General features: G+C 42.6%; 1 protein-coding gene across 15 annotated transcripts in view; it reads right to left on the bottom strand.

Annotated features, from left to right (window-relative positions):
* Positions 1 to 6319, bottom strand: part of PROM1 (prominin 1) — a 168343-nt gene extending 162024 nt beyond the window's left edge. For 9 of the 15 annotated variants that reach the window (XR_006353624.1, XM_043972694.1, XM_043972686.1 and 6 more), the window contains exon 1: positions 5985 to 6318. The gene's annotated coding sequence lies outside the window, so the exon portion shown is untranslated. Of the gene's footprint in view, positions 1 to 5245; positions 5531 to 5984 lie in introns of those variants that run through there. The other 6 variants (XM_043972684.1, XM_043972682.1, XM_043972693.1 and 3 more) reach the window with 2 other exon arrangements.
* Between the last annotated feature and the right edge of the window lie 14098 nt (positions 6320 to 20417).

Below are 20417 nucleotides of genomic sequence, written 5' to 3'. Positions count from 1 at the left end.
AATCGGTCTCTCCAAGATGACCAGTGATCTTTTAAATGCCAGATGATCACTTCTCAGTTCCCATCTTTCCTGACCTCTCAGCCACACACAATATTGCTGACATTCCCATCCTCCTGAACAATCTCTTCTTTCTATATTTTCATGATACTCTCCTCCCTCGGTTCTCCTACCTATTTATTTAGCCACCTCTAGATCTCTTGTTAGATCATCATCCATGTCTCATCTCTTGTGTGTAATTCTTTTACCCTCACAGCCTCCTGCCTCTCTCACTCTCTTCCTCTCAGCCTCTCTCTTCTCTTCTCCTCAGTCAACCTCTCTTCTTTCTCAGTTGTTTCTATGGGTTTTAACCTATCATCCCTATGCAGGTAACTTACTAGATCTCTCGATACGCCCCTAGTTTCCCAGACTTCAGTCCCTCATTTTCAAGTGCCAAACTATATCTCCAACTGGATGCAACTGAGAATCATGGATCCACAGCTGAAAGAGTCAAGAAGAGTTCATCTGTTCCAAGAGCTTCATTTAAAGATGTGGAAACTGGAGCCGAAGGAAGACTTCCCGGAAAGTCGCAATGAGAATAAACATCAGAGATTGAATTTGAATCCTGGCCCCTGATCCCCGAGCCAAGGTTTATTCCACTGTACATCATAGCCAAAAAGAACTCTATCTTTCCCCCCAAACCCTCCCCTCCTCCTAACTTCACCCTTTCTTTTGAGGATATCTTCATACTTTCTGTTCCCCAGGCTTGCATCCCAGGAGTCAGCCTCAACTCTTCCCTCTCTGTCAACAATCCACTGCCAAGTCTTGTTGAAACTGCCTCCAGCCTAACCTCTTGTATTACAGTCACCCAAGTTCAAGGCCTAATCACCCACTGTCTAGGCTTATTAAAATAGTTTCCTAATTGGTTTCCCTTCTCCAGTCTCCACCCCCCAATCTTTCCTCCACACAGCTGCCAAAGGAATATTTGGAAAATCCAGATCTGACCCCATCTCTCCCCAGCTCATGAAAGCATAGAGGCTCACACTGTTGCCTAAATAGATCAATGGTGCAGAAATTCTATTTGGCATTAAGAGTCCTTCACAACCTGACCTCAGGCTATCTCTCCAGGAAGACTGTGAGTTACTTTTCGGGAACACATTCTACATTCCAGTCAAACTGGCTTCCTTGCTAATCCTGGTACCTAACATTCCTTCTCCTTCCTCAATCCTTTGCTCAACTGCCCCTCATATCTGGACCAGACTCCCAATTCATCTCTCATTAGTGGAATCCCCAGTGACCCTTCGAGATTCAGCTCCTGCACAGAGCTGATCATGACATCTCCAACAGTGGCAAATACCCCCACAGAATTACTTTGTATGTGTTTGTATTCTTTCTAAGTACTTCTCCTCACAAGAGGAAGTAAGGTCTTTGAAAACAGGAGCCATTTCGTTTCTGTTCTAGTATCCCCCATGCCTTGCACATAGTAGGTGATGAATAAATTTGTGATGGACTCAGATCGGAATAAGATACTATATGCTTTGCTAGCAGATCCAGCCTACTTCATTTTCAGCAACTGGCAGGAAAAGGAAAAAAAAAAAGGTTTAGGGTGCTAAATCATCCAGGTAATGACCTGTCCAATTACAAAATCCATGCTGTTGAAGGGCAACCAAACCAGATGCAAGGCCACCTCAGTAACTCGCAACCTGTTCAGTTTCAGGAAAGTAAAAAGTACCAGGCTGGAGCCACAGGATTATAACCTCTAAGTCCCTACTAAAGCTTATGTTCACAGACCTCAGTCTTGGAGACTTCTTATTATATGACATTAGGGTGTATGCTCCTGCTCGGGGGCTTCCCTTGGGGAGTATGAGCATTTGGTTCATGTTTGGGATCTTCCCAGTGAGAAAGGGGCCTTCACCTCCTATGCAAACACCCAAGTTAACAAAACATCGGATACAAGTGAAATGACATTTAGCCCAACAGAAAATTCAAAAGATTTGCACCCCAATTCATAAAAAGCCAGAACATTACCTTCCTCCTTTCACACGGGCACCCATCCTATGGCATTACCTGGGAAGCCTCCCCAAAAGTCAGCCCACTTTATATCACTATCTTGGGGAGTGTCCCAAAAAAGTCATCCTACCTTAATAGCACTCCTAGGGAGCCACTAACAATTCAGAAAGGATTTGGTATTGCCACAAAGCCTAGGGCATGTTGTATGTAGTAGGCACCAAATAAATAACTTTCACCTGGCTTTCCAGACCTACTGAGCATTAGATTTTTGTTTCCGGTACTGCTGGCTCATGAGAGAATTGCTAAACCAAAAGGGTTTCATTATAAGCTAAAAAAAAAAAAATACCACCAACAGCCATCCATATCCAATGGAGGCAATTCTTTCTAAATTGCAGGAACCAAATTCCTAGAATAAAACCAAACTCTGCCAGAGGAACCTGATTTCAATGGCATAAAGGTTGCAGGCCTTTTAATCCTGTGTAGAATTAGACTAGGGAGAAGATTATAACAGTGGCTCCTTGGCATAAACAGATTTAGAGATGTGGTACTAGAGTGGAGGAATATTAAAAACCATTAACTTAGAGCTGGAAGGGACAGTAGGAGTCACCCAATTTAAGCTCCATTTTAGAAATGAGGAAATGGAGACTTAGGTAAAGTCAATGGCCCAAGGCCACAAAGTTAAACCCTGGGGCATCCTGAATCCAGGTTTCCCAAGTCAAGTCCTATAAGCTTTGCCCCTCCTGAGAGAGACAAAACACAATAAGAAGGGAAATGAGCTGGTATGGGGTTGTTTCACCTACTTCACCATGCTCCCAGTGGCTAGCCTGTTTCATATTAATGTTCATATGTCTTATTTTGTCTTCCAAATCAGATTAAGAAGGCGGGCATGTTAATTCTTTGGGGTATCCCACAAGTAGTGCTCTGTGCACAGTTAAGCCTTCAAATTATGGTCTAGACTAGATTTAAAGCAGTACTAGGGTTTTATTGACAACTTTAGAACAGATATTTTTGTGACTGCTCTCGGCTCTTCCTTCAGCTCCCCCAGTGACTATCCCACATTATCATGCCTTGGGGCAGGATATCTGCAGAGAAATTCTAAAGAGCCTTATCCTAAAGATAATCTTGCTTAGAGTTCAGAATCTTTCGGTTGGGAAGAGGTATGAACAGAGAGAACCAAACATAAGTACAACAAAATCTCATAGGACTGACATGCATCATTTTAGTTCAAAGGAACCCCAGCCACCATCTGGTCCAACTCATACCCGAAAGGCATTTCTCACTGTAACATACCTGACAATGGTAACGTAGCCTCAGCTTAAGGGTAGCCCCAGTGAACGAAAAACCACTGCCTCCCGAGGCAAGTCAATTTCTCTTTTGGACAGCTTTAATTGTTCCCAAGGTTTTTTCTTGACATGGAGGCTAAATTCACCTCTTTGGGACTTCCACCCATCACTCATAGATCTGCCCTATGGGGCCCACTCTGCTCCCTCTTCCACACGAGAGGCCTTCAAATAAAGCTTACTGCTTTCAAACAATCCCTGTCTTTGCTACTGGCCTAATTTCAATTCCCTCTCTCTGCCTGGGCTTTCCGGAGATGGGAGATGAGTAGAGAATTTGGAAGCCAGAAGGGATCCTGAAGATCAGCTAATTCAACCCCCTCCTTTTATAGATGAGGAAATTAAATCCCAGGGAGTTTACATTCATTTGTCATGGGGTGATCCTGGTGGATAGCCCCAAAGTCTGAGCTAACAACTAATTCTAAGGGTATGATTGTCACACCTAAGGTGGGAAGAGAGCCTCAATTCAAACGAGTAGTGGCACATAAATTAAGTTCATCTGGGTATCTAAGACTTCTAAATTCATGGTTCTTTGCAGGGAAATAAGGGTGGATTTCATGAGTGTCCCGGTTCCTAACCCGGCTAAGGTTGTAAATACCTTTTCCACCTTTAGCAAGCCTTATAAATTTGCTGGGTTTCAGCTTCTCGTCTATAAAATGAGGGAAAATGGGCTGGATTATCTCTAAGGTCCCTGCCAGCTATAAATCCTAAAATCTCCAGGCCCCTGTCTCCTGCAAATCCAGTGTGCTGCTTTCCACTACGCATAGACTTCTTTGGATGCAGAACCATAAGGGCTTTTTAGATTCCAATGAGAAGTTGGGGAAGGGGGAGAGAACAGAAGAATCCTACCAGTCCCTATTTGACACTTTATTGACTTAAAAAAACACCAACGACAACAACCAGTATCTGCCCCTAACAGGACTCCCTTAAACGTTCAACCCGGTGGAATGTTCCCAATAGAAAAGATACATGTTGTCTGTGAGTCAGACCCCAAACCTCTCCCTATAGCAACCGATTGTCACAAGCAGAGAAAGAGGGCTTTCTCCCGAGCCCCTTTCTTGTTTGAAGTATTCTCTAAGAGGCGGGCAGCAGAGCCCACCAGCTCCACACTGGCCGGCTCCCCGCCCACCCCCCTCCGTGGCTCCGGTGCACCAAAGCAGTGGAATACAAAAGGGGTTTCAAAGGAAGTAAGCCGAGGGGGAGGGGGCCAGACTGGAGGAATTTACCAGCTGAATGGGAGGGGGGCGTTGGGGAAGGGGCGCGTGCGTGGGTGTTACTCGGAGTAACTTGGCCGTAAGTTGCCCAGTGGAGAGCGAAACCTCGTCGCAGCCTCTTCAGGCTGGGGAGGGCTAACGGCATCCACGGCCCCCTAACCCAGGACTAGAGTCTCTGCACTGGCTGGTTGCCAGGAGTGGGACAGGGCTGAGCCGAACCGGGGCTCGGAGGGTTTCAGGAGGGGGTGGTCAAAGGCGCCTAAACTCTCAGGCTGAAACCAAGCTCCTCCTCTCTCCATTTTTTCTCCTTTGTTGTCCGGGGCCAGTGTCTAGGGATTGAGCCCCGACTGGCTGCGGGTCCGTGCCCCAATCCGCTCGCCCCCGAGCCCTTCCCTTACCCCATATCTCCACCCCCTCCCTACCCGTGGGCAAAACCCGCGCTTCCACCACCACCACCACCAAATAATCGATAGCTTCCAGTTTTCCCTTTCCTTCTCCCCGCAGGGCAGGGGCAGGGTCCCAGTTTAAGGGGGCTCTGCGCTGTCTCCCGGAGATAAACAGGAATATGCGTTCGGCTGAAATCCACAGAAGCAAAGAGGAGGGGGCGACGATGGGGTGGGGTGGGGGCACGACAGGGCTCCTGTGACCCTCTGCTGGTTATTTCTGCTGCTCCATTCCTGCAAACTAGCTAACGCTTCATCTCCATACCTTCCCAGCAGGGGAGCAGGGCGGAGGGAAGATCAATATAGATTCCTTGGGAAATCCTGGTCCTGAAGAAGATCCCCATCTTCCACCTTAGTAACGAAGCCCTTGTCCTTAAACAAGCCCGTCTCCCGTCATACCCACTACCGCCTCAGTCCTAGCCGCTCTCCCTACAACTCTCGGCTTCCCCCGAAGGCGAGCCCGAGGTCCTTAAGGACCTCTGATTAAGTCACAACATGGGGGCCGGGGGGAGGGGGGGGACCGAGATGAGTTTTCCCCCAGCCCCAACACAGACCGCTTTCTCCTCACGTCTCTTCCCCTAAAGCCCGCCCTACAGTAAAGCGAAAACCCTTAATCTGCGCCGCTGGAAAATTACAGCAGAAGTCAAAAAAGTTTGCTCCCTGTTCGCGCCCCCCCGCTTCTAACCCCAATGACCAGTGTCCTCACCCCAGCCCTCCACCTATCCCCGAGCTCGTCCTGCCTCCACCCCCGAGGTCGAATGCCTCTTTTTGCTCGCAGCCCCTCTCTCCCCACTGGAGTTCTTGCTACACACCCCTAACGCTGAATGCAGGGGGGAAGGGGGCGGGAATCACTAGCCCGTTACTCCCCACTTCCCCCAGACCATCACTCCCCTTGGCTTCCAATGGCTCGCAGTGTCCCCTAATTCCCTCTCCTTTCCTCTCTTCCTTCCCATAGGTATTTTCCCAAGCCATTGGAAAGAGGACTCAAGGGGGAGGGTACTCACCGCCCGGCAGCTGCTTGCAGCTGCTTCTCTCTCCCTCCTACTCTCCTTAACACCTAGTTCGAGGGCTGCAGCTGCGGCCAGGGACCAGCCAACGTCGTGGGCTCCCGCTGCCCTCCTGCAGCAACCGGCTGCTACCGTTGCAGCCTTCTCCTCCTCCTCGTCTGCCTCTTCCCTGAGAGCGTCGCCTCTGCCCGCACACAAACCAGCTTCCCTTACTCGTTCCGTGCTCAGCAACCCTCGAAGCCCCGGCTCATGAATGATTTATGAGTCACGGAACCCGGCCTCCCGTTTCAGGGGACCACCAGCTGGGGTTCCGGAGACCCCTCCCCTCCTCTCCTCTCCCAGCACTCCCACGCCACCCCCGCCTCCGATCGCGTACCAGCCTGTGCAGGGTGCGCGGAACCGGGTTTCCAATCCTGATGGGGAGAGGGAGGGGGCTTTTCTACTTTAGGAAGCTCACCCTTTTCGTAGGGCGACCGTGTGGCCTAAGTCCGCCCCCCCTGCTTCCCCTTCGCCCTTCTCTACCCCCAGCTGGGGGGGAGGAGGACACATAGCTTGCAGCCAACCTTCATTGGAACATCTGAGAAACCTGTTGCGCTTTCAAAGTGCAGCTTAAGTCGTAGCGATTTGATGGGGGTGGGGGTGGGGGTGAGGGTGGGGGTGGAGGTGAGGCGGTGTTATCAGGTGCTGCGGAGTTTTGAATTTATAAGAAAATATTTCTCCCTTCTCTTCTCTTCCCTCCCCCGCCCCCTCCCCAGATACCTGTACGTACAGACTCCTGGTGGAGAGCTAGGTTGGGAAAAGCAGAAAATGTACTCCTCCAGAGGGGTTCTGTCACGGTGATGCCTTTAAAAATAACATCTTAAATAAATATATTATGTAATTTGCAGCCCTGAACTAGATTGGCCTCAGGCATTCGAATGACCGGACAGTTCTAGCTCAACTTTGCAGTAGTGCCCTGGGGCTTCCCAAGAACTCCATAAAAAACCGAAATCTCATTAGGCAGGTTCTGTTGTCTTTCTCTGTGTGTCTCTCTCCGTCACATACACACACACACACACACACACACACACACACACACACACACTCACTCACTCACTCACTCACTCACTCACTCACTCACTCACTCACTCACTCACTCACTCTGGGGGGCAGGAGCTGGAGGACCTTGGTAAAGGACCAAAGTAGAGTTTTCTTGTGAGCCCCAAGTATTGAAACCCTTAAATGAACAGAGCCCCCTCACTGCGCCTTGGCTCCCTCATTTGCAAGCGCTACACATTTATCTCCTTGGATGGCTTTTAGAAGCAAAGGGGTCGCTTCTGGGTAGCGTTTTGGGAAATTCGGCAAGCATCCCTGAAATCCTTGGTGATAACCAGCAGCCATGTCTGCTACTAAGTAAGGTGAGGCAGGGGACAGGAGGCGAGAATTCAGCTTCCCATTCAGCACCCTGGCTTTCTCCCGTTGCTTTTTAAGCCCATTCAGCAATTCCGCGTTGAGGAAGGCCCTGTGCTTGGCACTGGGGTACATGTGCACAAAATGAGAGACAGTACCTGGCTTCAAGAAGCTAGCGTTCCACCTGGACCGCTAAATGTGTAATATCACATTTACTAGATGAGTAATTACTAGTTAATTTGTCAGGTGAGGAGGCATGGGGAGAGGAGGGAAAAGTTCCTGGTTGGAGATGATTTATTTCTTGAAGGAAGTATTTACCCTTCCTTCTTCACACCAAATCACACATCTCAAACATAGGCAGTACAGACCACTCTTTGTTTAAATAAAGTTTAATTAAATATTGGTAGAGATCAGAATCATGAGATTAGGAGCTAACTGGAAATGGGGCTGTGTCTAATACCTGTATCTGACATTGCAAAAGATGATGAAGATGGTGTCTAGACCTACTTCTAGGCAATGTTGTGAGGAAAGGGCTTTGCAAACCTTAAAGCTCAATATCTACATGATTTATTATTTCTAGACACCTAGCTTAGTGTGCTTGGTGTCAGGAGATATGAGTTCAAGTTATACCTCTGACATGTACCAGCTATGTGATACAAGTCACCTAACCTCTGGCAACACCCTAAAACTATAGGTTACAGAAGAATTCTAAGTGGAAGTTTTCATACCAGGAGCTCCCTAAACTGATGTTGAGTTCTGAAGCAAAAGAAAGCAAAACAAAAACATAAACAAATTTGGCATGGAGCAAACAATTCAGGCTAAGGGTAGTTGTTCAGTGCTGTCTGATTCTGTGACTTCATTTGGAGTTTTCTTGGCAAAGATACTGGAGTCCTTGGCTATGTCCTTCTCTTTTTACAGAGGAGGAAACTGCAGTAAACAGGAAGTGACTTGCCCAGGGTCATACAGCTAGTAAGCATCTGAGGCTTTTGACTCCAGGCCTGGCACTCTATTCACCACCTAGCTGGGTAGATGATTGTATTAGCAATGTGACAATGTGTTTCCAGGCCCTAATGCTATTCTAAAAATTGTTTCACAGCACAGTGTAGTAGAAAAAACACTGACTGGCTGGAGGCACAGGTCTCTGAAGCTAACTACTGTTATGGTGACTGTATGACCACCTGGATTTGATGGAGATGCCTTATTATCCAAAAGGATTTTATGAAAACATGGATGAATAAGATCAAAATGCCCTCAGACCGAACTCCAAACTGAACCCAGATAGCTAGCAGATAAGTGCCCATCTACTGACTTCTTTCCCCAGGACATTAAGTCCCTATCTTGTAAAAAACATCTACGCATCCTTGCCCTTGTTAACTCCTCTTTTTTTGGAATCATATAATCTTATCATAGTGTTTCCTTTCAGTCAAACTATCAAACTGATTGGCACTTCATACATTCTTTCTATAGTTGAAATTGTTAAACTGATTCATATTTCATCTGTTCTTATTATAGTTGAAATAGTTAAACTGATTCATTTTTCATCCATTCTTGTCATAGTATTTGCTTTTAAGTTGATTTGTATCATGCCAATGAAACTGATAACCCCCTCTACCAGTAAGATCTGTAACCAGTGAGCAAAAACCTTATCTACCTTCAGAAAGAGGGAGTCTTCAGGCTCCTTCTTTGGAAGGAGTCTACACATGATTAATGCCTGCTTGTTCTTGGGACAAATAAGCTGGTACTATGTTTTTTCTGTCTCCCTCTGATCTGGTGTTTCCTGAAGGAGACGTTAGGAAAATAAAAAATTCTCTGATTTTTTTTTTTGTAGGAGACAGGCATAAAAACAAAATTTGATTACAGTGACACTACCTATGTAATCCTGGGCAAGGCACTAACCTCTCTTCAGTTACTCATCTTGGAAAAGAGGGTGTTAGACCAGAGAGTCTCTGAGATCCCCCTCAAGTTCTAAATCTAAGACCCCATGAATTAAACCAATCACACTGTTACCTAAATTGACACCCGAATGGCCACCTAGGATTTTAGAATTCTATGCCAACAGGTAGCAATCTGTAAAATATAATGACATCATGGCTCCTAAAACTCTATTTGATTTCTCCATGACTTCATAGATGTGGCCTAAGGCTATATTATAATTTTCCACCAAAGCAAATTATTAGCATAAAATATTCGGTCACCATTTCAATTCTACTTACAATCTACATAGGGATTTAAGTGGAGGTTCTTCATCTTTATTCGTGGAAAAATTCAACAAACATTTATTAAGTACCTACTATGTGCAAGGCACATACCTTAAAGCAAGGAAGACCAGAATTTAGATCTGCTTTCTGATGTCTACTAACTGTGTGACGTTCAGCAAGTAACTTAATCCCTCAGACTACAGGTTGTAGATCTACATTGGAGAGTGAATAAATGAATAGTAAATAAGCATTTATATAGCACCTACTATGTGCCTGGAAGCTCTTTTGATTAGTAGAAGGAATTTCCTCCCTGGGAAGTCTCAACATCAATTATATAACAAATAGAGAGTAAATTTTTTTTTAATGTTTACAATGCTAGGCACTGGGGGATACAAAGACGACTGTAAAACAGCCTCTGACTTCAGGAAACTTGGGTTCTACAAAGAAGAACAAATATGCATGTAAATACATCAGAACTAAGTATTAGAAAGTAGTTTGGGGGCAGGGGGAGAAGAGAGACAGAGAGAGAACTTGCACTAATAATTGAGGGAGTTAGGAAAGTCTCCTGGTAGGAGACTACCTGAGCTGTGCTTTGAAAGGCATACCTTCCAGACAAGAGGAACCACTTATACCAAAGCAAAGAAGCAGGAGATGTATGGTTGTGTATGGGAAAGTTTTAGCAGGCCCAGTATGACTTGAAAGGAGTGTGTATCAAGGGGAATAAAATGAAATAAGACTAGAAAGGTAGGTGGGAATCGTATTATGAAAGGCTTTAAATGATAAGCTGAGGATTTTGTAATAATAACTAGAATTTACATATTGCTTACTCTGTGCTAAACATTTGATTCTTCTTTTTGCCCTCCCTCCCTTCTAGTTCTCTGTACAAACATACAGAACTTCAGGGCATCTGTTTTTCTTATTTAACTTTCATATAAGATTCTAAGATTCTAAAGGGACACTTGTTTCTTTACTCTCCATTTAAATGTTAGCACTACATCATTATACAGCTGTTTTATATACAGCCAAATAGTCTTTTAAAAGCTCATTGTGTTTATGTGGAGATACTTGACTAGCTTTTAAACCTATGTCATTTTGGCTTAAGTTGAATGGCCCATAATAAATAGGCCTAGTTCAAGCTTCTGGAGCTCCTTGTTTAGGTTTTGATGGCTAGGAATGAGTGTAAATAGCAATTGTTTGGGTTCTAGCCAGAAACTGAGGGTCTTCCACTTTCAGATTGATATCTTCTAGATGGTAAATTGGGTCATCTTTGTTCCCAATTCTTATCTAGCCCTTAGTCATCACTGAATGGGTATGGCTTCAGAACAAGACCTGGGAAAGACTTTAATTTAGAAAGGCCAAGATCACTCACTGCATCCCGGGCCATTGCTAGTCTTCTTGAGCTTTGTCTTGCCAGGGGTTTCTAGGGAGAGAGTGAGGCTGATGACTTGGCCCAGCTCTGCCTCACTCAAATCCAGTTTATCCTTAAGTCAAGACATCACCCTTGGGCAGCTAGGTGGCACAGTGGATAAAGCACCAGCCCTGGATTCAGGAAGACCTCAGTTCAAATCCAGCTTCAGACACTTGAGACTTACTAGCTGTATGACCCTGGGCAAGTCACTTAACCCTCATTGCCCCCCCAAAAACAGCAACAAAAACAACAAAGAAGACATCACCCTCTTGATGTCATTGGTCCTCTTCCAGAATGAAGAATGAATAGCATACTAACTAGTCAAATGTCATGGAAATCATGACATTTGCCTTCCTTAAACCAGAATTTAAATATTAATCATCAGTCAGTCAGACGGTGGGACTTGAGCTGGAATGTGATGGAACCCATGTAAGGCAGGAGAAGATGAAGAAGGAGAGCATTTAAGGCATAGAGACAGTGTATGAAAATGTCCGGAGTTGGCAGACGGAGTATCTTGCCCACAGAATAAAAAGGAAGCCATTGTCACCGAATCCAAGAGCATATCGGGGGACTACAAGGTATAAGAAAACTAGAAAGGTAGGGGAAGGCTAGGTCATGAAGAGTTTTGAGAGGCAAGCGGAAGATTTTGTGTTTGCACAATTTCAGAGTTTGACACAGGCTATCCAGCCCAAGGCATAACCAGAAAAGGGTGACTTCTACAATCATCTAACACAAAATCATCTAGCCTTTGTTTGAAGACTTCCAGTGGAAGGAAAATCTCTGACTAATGAGATAGCCCTTTCTACTTTGGGAGCCTCTATTTGTTAGGACATTTGTCTTATAGAAGAGCTGAGTCTGCCTCAGCAATTTCTGCCCATTGTTACTGATTCTTCCCCATGGGGTCAAGCAGAAAAAATCTTATCCCTCTTCATATGATGGTGCTTCAGATACTTGGATATACCTACCCATTGTAAATTATCATCCTTACCCTGAACCTTCTTTTCTTCTCCATAACTAAACAAGCCTGGTTTCTTCAGCAGATAGCCAGTGACTCAGTGGAGAGCACTAGACCTGGAGTTGGGAAGACCTAAATTCAAATCCTGCCTCAGATACTCACTACTTGGATGACCATAGGAAAGTCATTGGACTTCTACCTTAGTTTCTCATCTATAAAATGGGGATATACATTAGCATCTAACTAATAGATGCTAACTACTAGAGTTGTCGTGAGCACAAGATGAGGCAATATTTGTAAAGTGCTTCGCAGACCCTAAAACACTACATAAATGCTAGCTATTATTAGCATTATATTCAATAGTTCTTTTTATGAAACAAATCTGTTCCTCCTTCATTCTTGAAGAAGACAATGACATCATGATTTACAAGTGAATTGGAGTTGAGACCCCCCCCCCCCTTTGACATCCTGGTTATCCTCTTTGTGACATATTTCATTAAACAAAATGGCATGAGTAAGGAGAGGAAGAGTTGTGAGAAACCCATTTTTGCTAACATAGTTTCCATAAGAAATCTTTCATTTGAGGGGCAGCTAGGTGGCACAGTGGTTAAAGCACTGGCCCTGGATTCAGGAGGACCTGAGTTCAAATCTGGCCTCAGACATTTGAAACTTACTAGCTGTGTAACCCTGGGCAGGTCACTTAACCCCCATTGCCCCGCCAAAACAAAACAGAAACAGAAATCTTTCATTTGACCAAAAAGGATATATTTGGACAAATCACAAAGGCAGATTATATACTAGAGGGCAACTATGTCAGATGAGGACCAGTTGAAGAAACAAAACATCTTTAGTTAACCTGGAGAAGATTCAGGTGAAAGATAAAAAGAGTCAAATTCAGATTTCATATTTGGAAAAACTTCATAGCAATTGTTGTTGTTTGGTTGTGTCTGACTCTTCATGACCCCATTTGGGATTTTGTGGCAAAATTACTGGACTGGTTTGCCATTTTCTTCTCTGACTCATTTTACAGATGAGAAAACTGAGGCAAATAGGGTTAAGTGACTTGCCCATCACACAGTGAGTATCTAAGTCCAGATTTGAACTCTGCTCTTCCTGACTCCAGGCCCAGTGCTCTATCCACTGAGCCAACTAGTTGTCTGTTCCAAACAATTAGACCTATCAAAAATGTAATAGGTGGCCTCTGGAAGTAGTGAATTTTCCTTCTTTAGAGATCTTCAAGTAGCTACTACATGACTATCTGTTGACCAAGTTACATTAAGGATTCCTTTTTGGGTACAAGTGGAACTAGATGCTTTTTGAGGTCCCTTAATTGGATTATTCTTTAATTATGTGGTAATGCTTTCCTACTGTTACAACCAAAGTTTTGTCATCTGGACATAACACATGTGTCTAAAAACAGGCAAACACCAAAACCCAAAATCTTTGAGCATGTCTTCCCTATTTGAAAATAGTACAATTAACTTTTAACATGGTGGTGGTAGGGGGTGGAGAGTGGCAGTGTTCAAATAAAAACCAGGTCACAGTAGGTACAAATGCTGGTGGCTTCTCTTGTAAACGTCTCATCTTAATTTCCTGTTAATCTTACTTTTCTTTCTCTGCCCATAGGCTTTATTGACAAGAATAATATTTCTGTAATTCAATATCCAGATAAACAAAGTAATGATTCTTTCATGTATTAAGAGCTTCATGTAATGCTTATAGGTAGTGTACTGATGCATGGTAAATTTGATGAAGAGAAAAAAAGAAAATCCAAACCCATGTCACTTTTTTTTTAACAGTATGAGTGAAAGGCAAAATCAGTAAGGCAAAAGAGATCACTTTCAACTTTATTCTCTAATAGGGAAATTGGAGTTAAGTGTAAGATTCAGTTATATTTTCTGGTGTTAACTATGCCAACCTCACCCACTCTTCCCTGTCTGTTAGAATCCCTAACTCTCTTGAAGGTTAAGCTCAAATGCCGCCTCAAACACAAAGCTTGGCCTGATCTCTCCAGTTGCTAATTCCTTCCCCTCAAAGATGGATTTATCTATTTTCCCATTTACTGATATGAGTACATTGTTTCCCTACCCCACCTTTAACAGAATATCAGTTAGATGTATGCTTCTTATAGACAAGGACCATTTTCATTTTTGTCTTTGTATCTTGTGATTTCGTTAGCATAGAGAACTCCTGGTGTGAAAATTCCCTCTACCAACAAGGATCTGCAAGTATTCTGCTTGGTAATCTGGGAGAGTCATCTGGGGCACTGAGAGCTTAAGTAACTTGGCCAGGCATCACACAGTCAGTGTATGCCTGAAGCAGGTCTTAAACCCAGGAGACACTGTATCTATAAATACATATGAAATCTCCTGCTCAGGTATGTACTACTGTAATATTGGTAGTATTGGACAGAGAAGAGAAAAGGTCTTACTTATTCTGGAGAGAATTAACTTGAGCCTAAGGTGTTCCAATATGAGTTATCCAATGCAACCTTTTAGAAAAACTATTTAAACCAAATGCTTTGTGAAGTTGAATTGAGTGTTGGGATAGGAGTATTTGGTAAATTCGTAAGTACTTAGTAAAACGAAGTCATAAGATTGGGACCTTAGACAGCAGCTGGTCCATTCTCCTCATTTTACGTGCAGCTTTCCTTCTAGATTCTCCCTCCTCCCACTTGAAGGGACAGGTCTGGATCTACAAAGGGTGACTTACTCCCCCTCCCCTTAGGGTTGTAAAGGTAAACTTGATCGGCTGGAGTTTTCTAGTACTATTTTTCATGAGCCCCCATCTGATGATCTTGAATTAGCCAGTGATTATCAGTTAGCTAGCCAGAGTTAATTAGCTTTACAAAGAGATTTTTACTGAGGATAGTAAGAAGAGTTGGTACCAAACAGTTCCCACAAACTCTAATATGGCCGCACATATTTCTGTAATTCAATAGCCGGATAGCAGAGTAATGAGTCTTTCATGTATTTAGAGCTTCAGGGAATGCTTATAGTTAGTGCATTTATGCATGGTAGATTTGATGAAGAGAGAAAAAGAAAATCCAAATCCATGTCACATAAGGTCCATGAGGATAGAAAGCTCAAAATTAGAGAGTGTATGTGGCTGAAGGGTAACTTACATTTCCTAATTACTGGAGATTCTTTTCTTACCTCATAGAATCCTCAGGAAATACCCTTTGGCTGCAGCTCTTGCTAGACTCCAAGGGACAGTGCCACTATAGAGTCTCCAAGTTACCCTCCTTCATCATGGTTAGTTTTTCCTTAGTGTCGCTCTCAGTTCTTGATTCAAACAATGCCACTGGCCACCGCTGCTCCAGGGACACTCCTCCTGATGGGAAGTTCAAAGATTCTGACCTTTCAAGGTTGTCTTCTGGTCAAAGGTGGAGGTGAATAAAAGTGAAAACTCACTCCTCCTTGCTCCCTAAGGGCAATTCCTTTAAGTACCACCAGACTACTGTTGGAATGCTCCTTTTGGGAATCTGTTATGTTTTACACAAGTCCAGACTTTTTTTTTTTTTTTTAGTGAGGCAATTGGGGTTAAGTGACTTGCCCAGGGTCACACAGCTAGCAAGTGTTAAGTGTCTGAGGCCGGACCTGAACTCAGGTACTCCTGACTCCAGGGCCAGTGCTCTATCCACTGCGCCACCTAGCTGCCCCTGTATCTGATTCTTTCAAGAAACCACAATGCATTTCTTGTGTAGCATCATCTGGTTTTTTCTAATGACCAAAGTATTTCCCTCCTCCCAAATTGACTAAGGACTTTTCTCACCTAGTTTATACCTTTGATCAATCAATTGATTCAATGTGCAAATCTGGGTACTCTACAGATAAGGAAACTATAGCCCAGGGAAATTCAGTGATTTATCCAAAGTCACACAGGGATGTTTGAAGGATCCAATGAGATAATAGTTCTCAAACTATAGCATTATGCTTGACACATAGTAGAAGCAGTATAACATTTGTTAGCTCTTATTAGTAATAGTAATAGTAATGGTAATGGTAATGGTAATGGTAATGGTAATGGTAATGGTAATGGTAATGGTAATAGTAATGATAATGATAATGGCAATGGCAATGGTAATGGTAACGGTATAGTAATGGTAATGGTAATAGTAATAGTAATATTAGTAAAACCACTTCTGGTAAAAGACTGAGGGTTTCAGGCCTTGATACAGCCACTCTTGAAGTAACACTGAGAAGTAAAACAAACAGAAGACAAGGAGAGCATGATGATGACAAGAGTCTCATAGAGTCTAGAGGATACCATCACTGTATGCCCCAACTATAATACAATTCTATTCACATAGTAGGAGATTCATAAGCGTTTGTTGAATTGAACTGACAACGGAGACAGCAGATACCAAAACCCTGGTGCAAAAAATCCTAAATTTGTTCATTCATTTTAAAAATAGCATTACGTGGAGCAGCTAGGTGGCGCAGTAGATAAAGTGCTGGCCCTGAATTCAGGAGATCCTGAGTTCAAATCCGACCTCAGACACTTGATACTTACTAGCTGTGTGACCCTGGGCAAGTCACTTAACCCTCATTGTCCCCCCCCCCAAATAGCATTAAGCTCCTATTATATGGAGGTACAAAATTTAGATAGGAAAAGTTCCCTCTCTGTATGTAGCTTACAGTGAAATCTGACAGTGTCGTAACTTCTGGAGGTGGTGAAGGAGAAAAATCTCCTTCCTCCATTGTTGGAAGTCTGAGGAAGAGCTGGTGTTGGCTGTGTCCCAACAGCGAAAGAAGCCAGAAGCTCTCTCTCCTTGCTCCTTGTAGCCCACAGAGTAGGGAGCTTTGCTTGTCTCAGTTGCCAATGATCTTTGACACAGCCTCCTGTCACCAGGCTATAATGGAATGGACCAGGAACCACTAGTCCTGATTGTCCCTTAGCAAGGGGCCAGAGCATGTGGCTCACTGGAAGGGGCCAGGGCACAGATCCATGCTGATGCACGCTTCATGGCTCTCATTACCCAACAGCGTATTCCTAATGTGTTTTGCCAGCATCCCTTTCCATCCTTCTATTATAGAATTCTTGAAGGTAATCTAGCTTCCTACAAGGCACAGCTCAAGTGCTATCTCTTATAGGGGAGCCTTTCCTCTGTTGTGCATTCCTTCTTCCTCAAATTAACATGTATATATTTAACTACTTAAATGTTGTCTCTCTCCCCCCGAGACACTGTAGACCGTAAGCTCCTTGAAGACAGATACTGTTTTATTTTCATCTTTGTATCCCTAGTACCAGGTACTGTGCCTTGCTTACTAGATTCTTGTAGGATTGGGTTAAGGTGAAGGTCTTTATTGTATTCAGCTTCTGAATTCCCAGTCCTAGCATCGAGTTTTGCATATAGTAAACACTTAGTAAAAAATTTCTTTGAATGAATTCATGCCATCATAGATTTAGTGCTTAAAAAGGATTTTAGAGGCCTTCAAGTCCAGTACCTCGACAAGGAAGCTGAGCTTCAGAGAATTTAAATGATTTGCCCAGGGTTTCTGAGCTAGTAATTATCAGACCCCAATTCTTGCTAACTTGAAATCCAAAATTCTATCTATTCTATCACACTGCCTCACCGTCAGCTTTCATTGCCAGATTTTCCCCCTTATTTATTTTTCTACTATTTCAAACGATGCATTTCTTTTTTCAAAATACTCTTTTATCTTTTTCCTTTCAAGTCCTTTTAGATCATATTAAATCTCCCATTAGATGTTCTAAGAATTACTTTTACATAGAAATGGATTTTGAATGCATGTTCTATTTTGTGTGTGTGTGTGTTTCCTTGAGCTCTGCTGTGCATGTTTTCCCCTTGACAAGACACTTGTTTGTCCTTGGGAGAACAGCATCAGGAAGGTATGCAATTCTACATTTTGCACTAGTCTTGATGGGCCATGCTGTTTTATACAGGTTCCTGTATTGTTCCTATTTTTACAAGGCTGATGGAAGCCAAGCTCACTAACCAACACCTTCTTGCCCTCCTAACTTTGCTCATATTAGTCCCCATGCCTAGAATGCCTCCCCTTTGCCCCCATTTCCAGATTGACATCCTCCTCAACCTTCAAAGGCCACCTTCTCCATGGAGCATTTCTTGTCCTAACTACCCCTTGTCTAAACTCACTGCACTTTGAACTCCTCTTGTGGGATTATTATATCTTAATTTATATACATTTAGTGCCTTCCCTCTGAGATTACCTTCCATTTACACTGTATATATCTTTTTATCATAAAAGTATTTTATTATTTTCTAGTTACATGTAAAGATAGTTTTCAACATTTGTTTTTTATAACATTTTGAGTTCCAAATTTTTCTCCCTCCCTCCCTTCCTTCCTTCCTCCCCAAGATAGCAAACAATCTAATATAGGTTATGTATGTACAATCACATTAAACATATTTCTGAATTAGTCATATTGTGAAAGAAGAATCAGAATAAAAGGGAAAAAACCTCAAAAAGGAAAAACAACAACAACAATAAAAGTAGAAACTGTGTTTTTCAATCTGTATTCAGATTCCATAGTTCTTTTTTTAATTAATTAATTAAAATTTTTCCCGTTACATGTAAAGATAGTTCTCAACTTTTGTTTATACAAGCTTTCTAATTTCAGATTTTTCTCCCTCCCTCCCTCCCTCCCCTCCTTCCCTCCTCCCCTAGACAGCAGGTAATCTGATATAGGTTATATGTATATATATAATAACATTAAACATATTTCTGCATTAGTCATGTTATAAGAGAAAAATCAGAGCAATGAGGAAAAACCTCAAAATAGAAAACCAACAGCACCAAAAACAAAAGAAATAGTATGGTTCATTCAGTATCTATACTCTACAGTTTTTTTTTTCTCCTGGATTTGGAGATCCTCCTCCATCATGAGTTCCCTGGAACCCTTTTGTACCATTGCATTGGTGAGAAGAATATAGTCCATCACGGTAGATCAACACACAATGTTTTGTATTGTACTGTGTACAATGTTTTTCTGGTTCTGCTCATCTCACTCATCATCAGCCCATACAAGACCCTCCAGGTTTCTCTGAACTCCTCCTGTTCATCGTTTCTTACAGCACAATAGTATTCCATTGTATCCATATACCACAACTTGTCCAGCCATTCCCCAATTGATGGGCATCCCCTCAACTTCCAATTCCTTGCCACCACATAAAGAGCAGCTATAAATATTTTTGTGCATGTGGGTCCTTTCCCCCTTTTTATGATCTCTTTGGGAAAAAGACCCAAAAGTGGTATTGCTGGGTCAAAGGGTATGCACAGCTTTATCGCCCTTTGGGCATAATTCCAAATTGCTCTCCAGAATGGTTGGATCAGTTCACAGTTCTGCCAACAATGCATTAGTGTTCCAATTTTTCCACAGCTTCTCCAACATTTATTATTTTTCTTTTTTGTCATTTTAGCCAATCTGATAGGTGTCAGGTGGTACCTCACAGTTGTTTTAATTTGCATCTCTAATCAATAGTGATTTAGAGCATTTTTTCATATGCGGATAGATAGCTTTGGTTTCTTCATCAGAAAACTGCCTGTTCATATCCTTTGACCATTTCTCAATTGGGGAAAGACTTGGATTCTTATAAATTTGATTTAGTTCCCTATATATTTTAGAGATGAGGCCTTTATCAGAAGAACTGGCCATAAAAATTGTTTCCCAGCTTTCTGCCTCCCTTCTAATTTTGGATGCATTGCTTCTGTTTGTACAAAACCTTTTTAATTTAATGTAATCAAAATCATCCATTTTGCATTTTATAATATTCTCTATCTCTTGTTTGGTCATAAACTGTTTTCCTTTCCAAAGATCTGAAAGGTAGACTATTCCTCTCTCTCCTAATTTTCCTATGTATCACCTCATATGATTATCTCAATAGATACAGAGAAAGCTTTTGACAAAATGCAGCACCCATTCCTAATAAAAACACTAGAGAGCTTAGGAATAGGTGGAGTTTTCCTTAAAATAATAAACATATTTCATATAGCAAAAATAATATCTACCTAAAACCATCAGGAAGCATTATATGCAATGGAGATAAATTAGAAGCCTTCCCAATAAGATCAGGGGTGAAACAGGGATGTCCATTATCACCCTTATTATTTAATATTGTACTAGAAATGTTAGCTTTAGCAATTAGAGAAGAAAAAGGAATTAAAGGAATTAGAATAGGCAAGGAGGAAACAAAACTATCACTCTTTGCAGATGATATGATGGTATACTTAAAGAATCCTAAGGAATCAACTCAAAAATTACTTGAAACAATTAACAACTTTAGCAAAGTAGCAGGATATAAAAGAAATCCACATAAATCATCAGCATTTCTATACATGACCAACAAAGTCCAGCAGCAAGAGACAGAAAGAGAAAATCCATTATCCATAGATAATATAAAATACTTGGGAGTCTATTTGCCAAGACAAACCCAGGAACTCTATGAACACAATTACCAAACACTCTTCACACAAATCAAATCAGATATAAATAAT

This window comes from Dromiciops gliroides, chromosome 6, assembly GCF_019393635.1.
Source record: "Dromiciops gliroides isolate mDroGli1 chromosome 6, mDroGli1.pri, whole genome shotgun sequence".
NCBI lineage: Eukaryota > Metazoa > Chordata > Mammalia > Microbiotheria > Microbiotheriidae > Dromiciops > Dromiciops gliroides.
The sequence above is the reverse complement of the archived record's forward strand: the minus strand, read 5'-3'. Positions and strand labels throughout refer to the sequence as shown.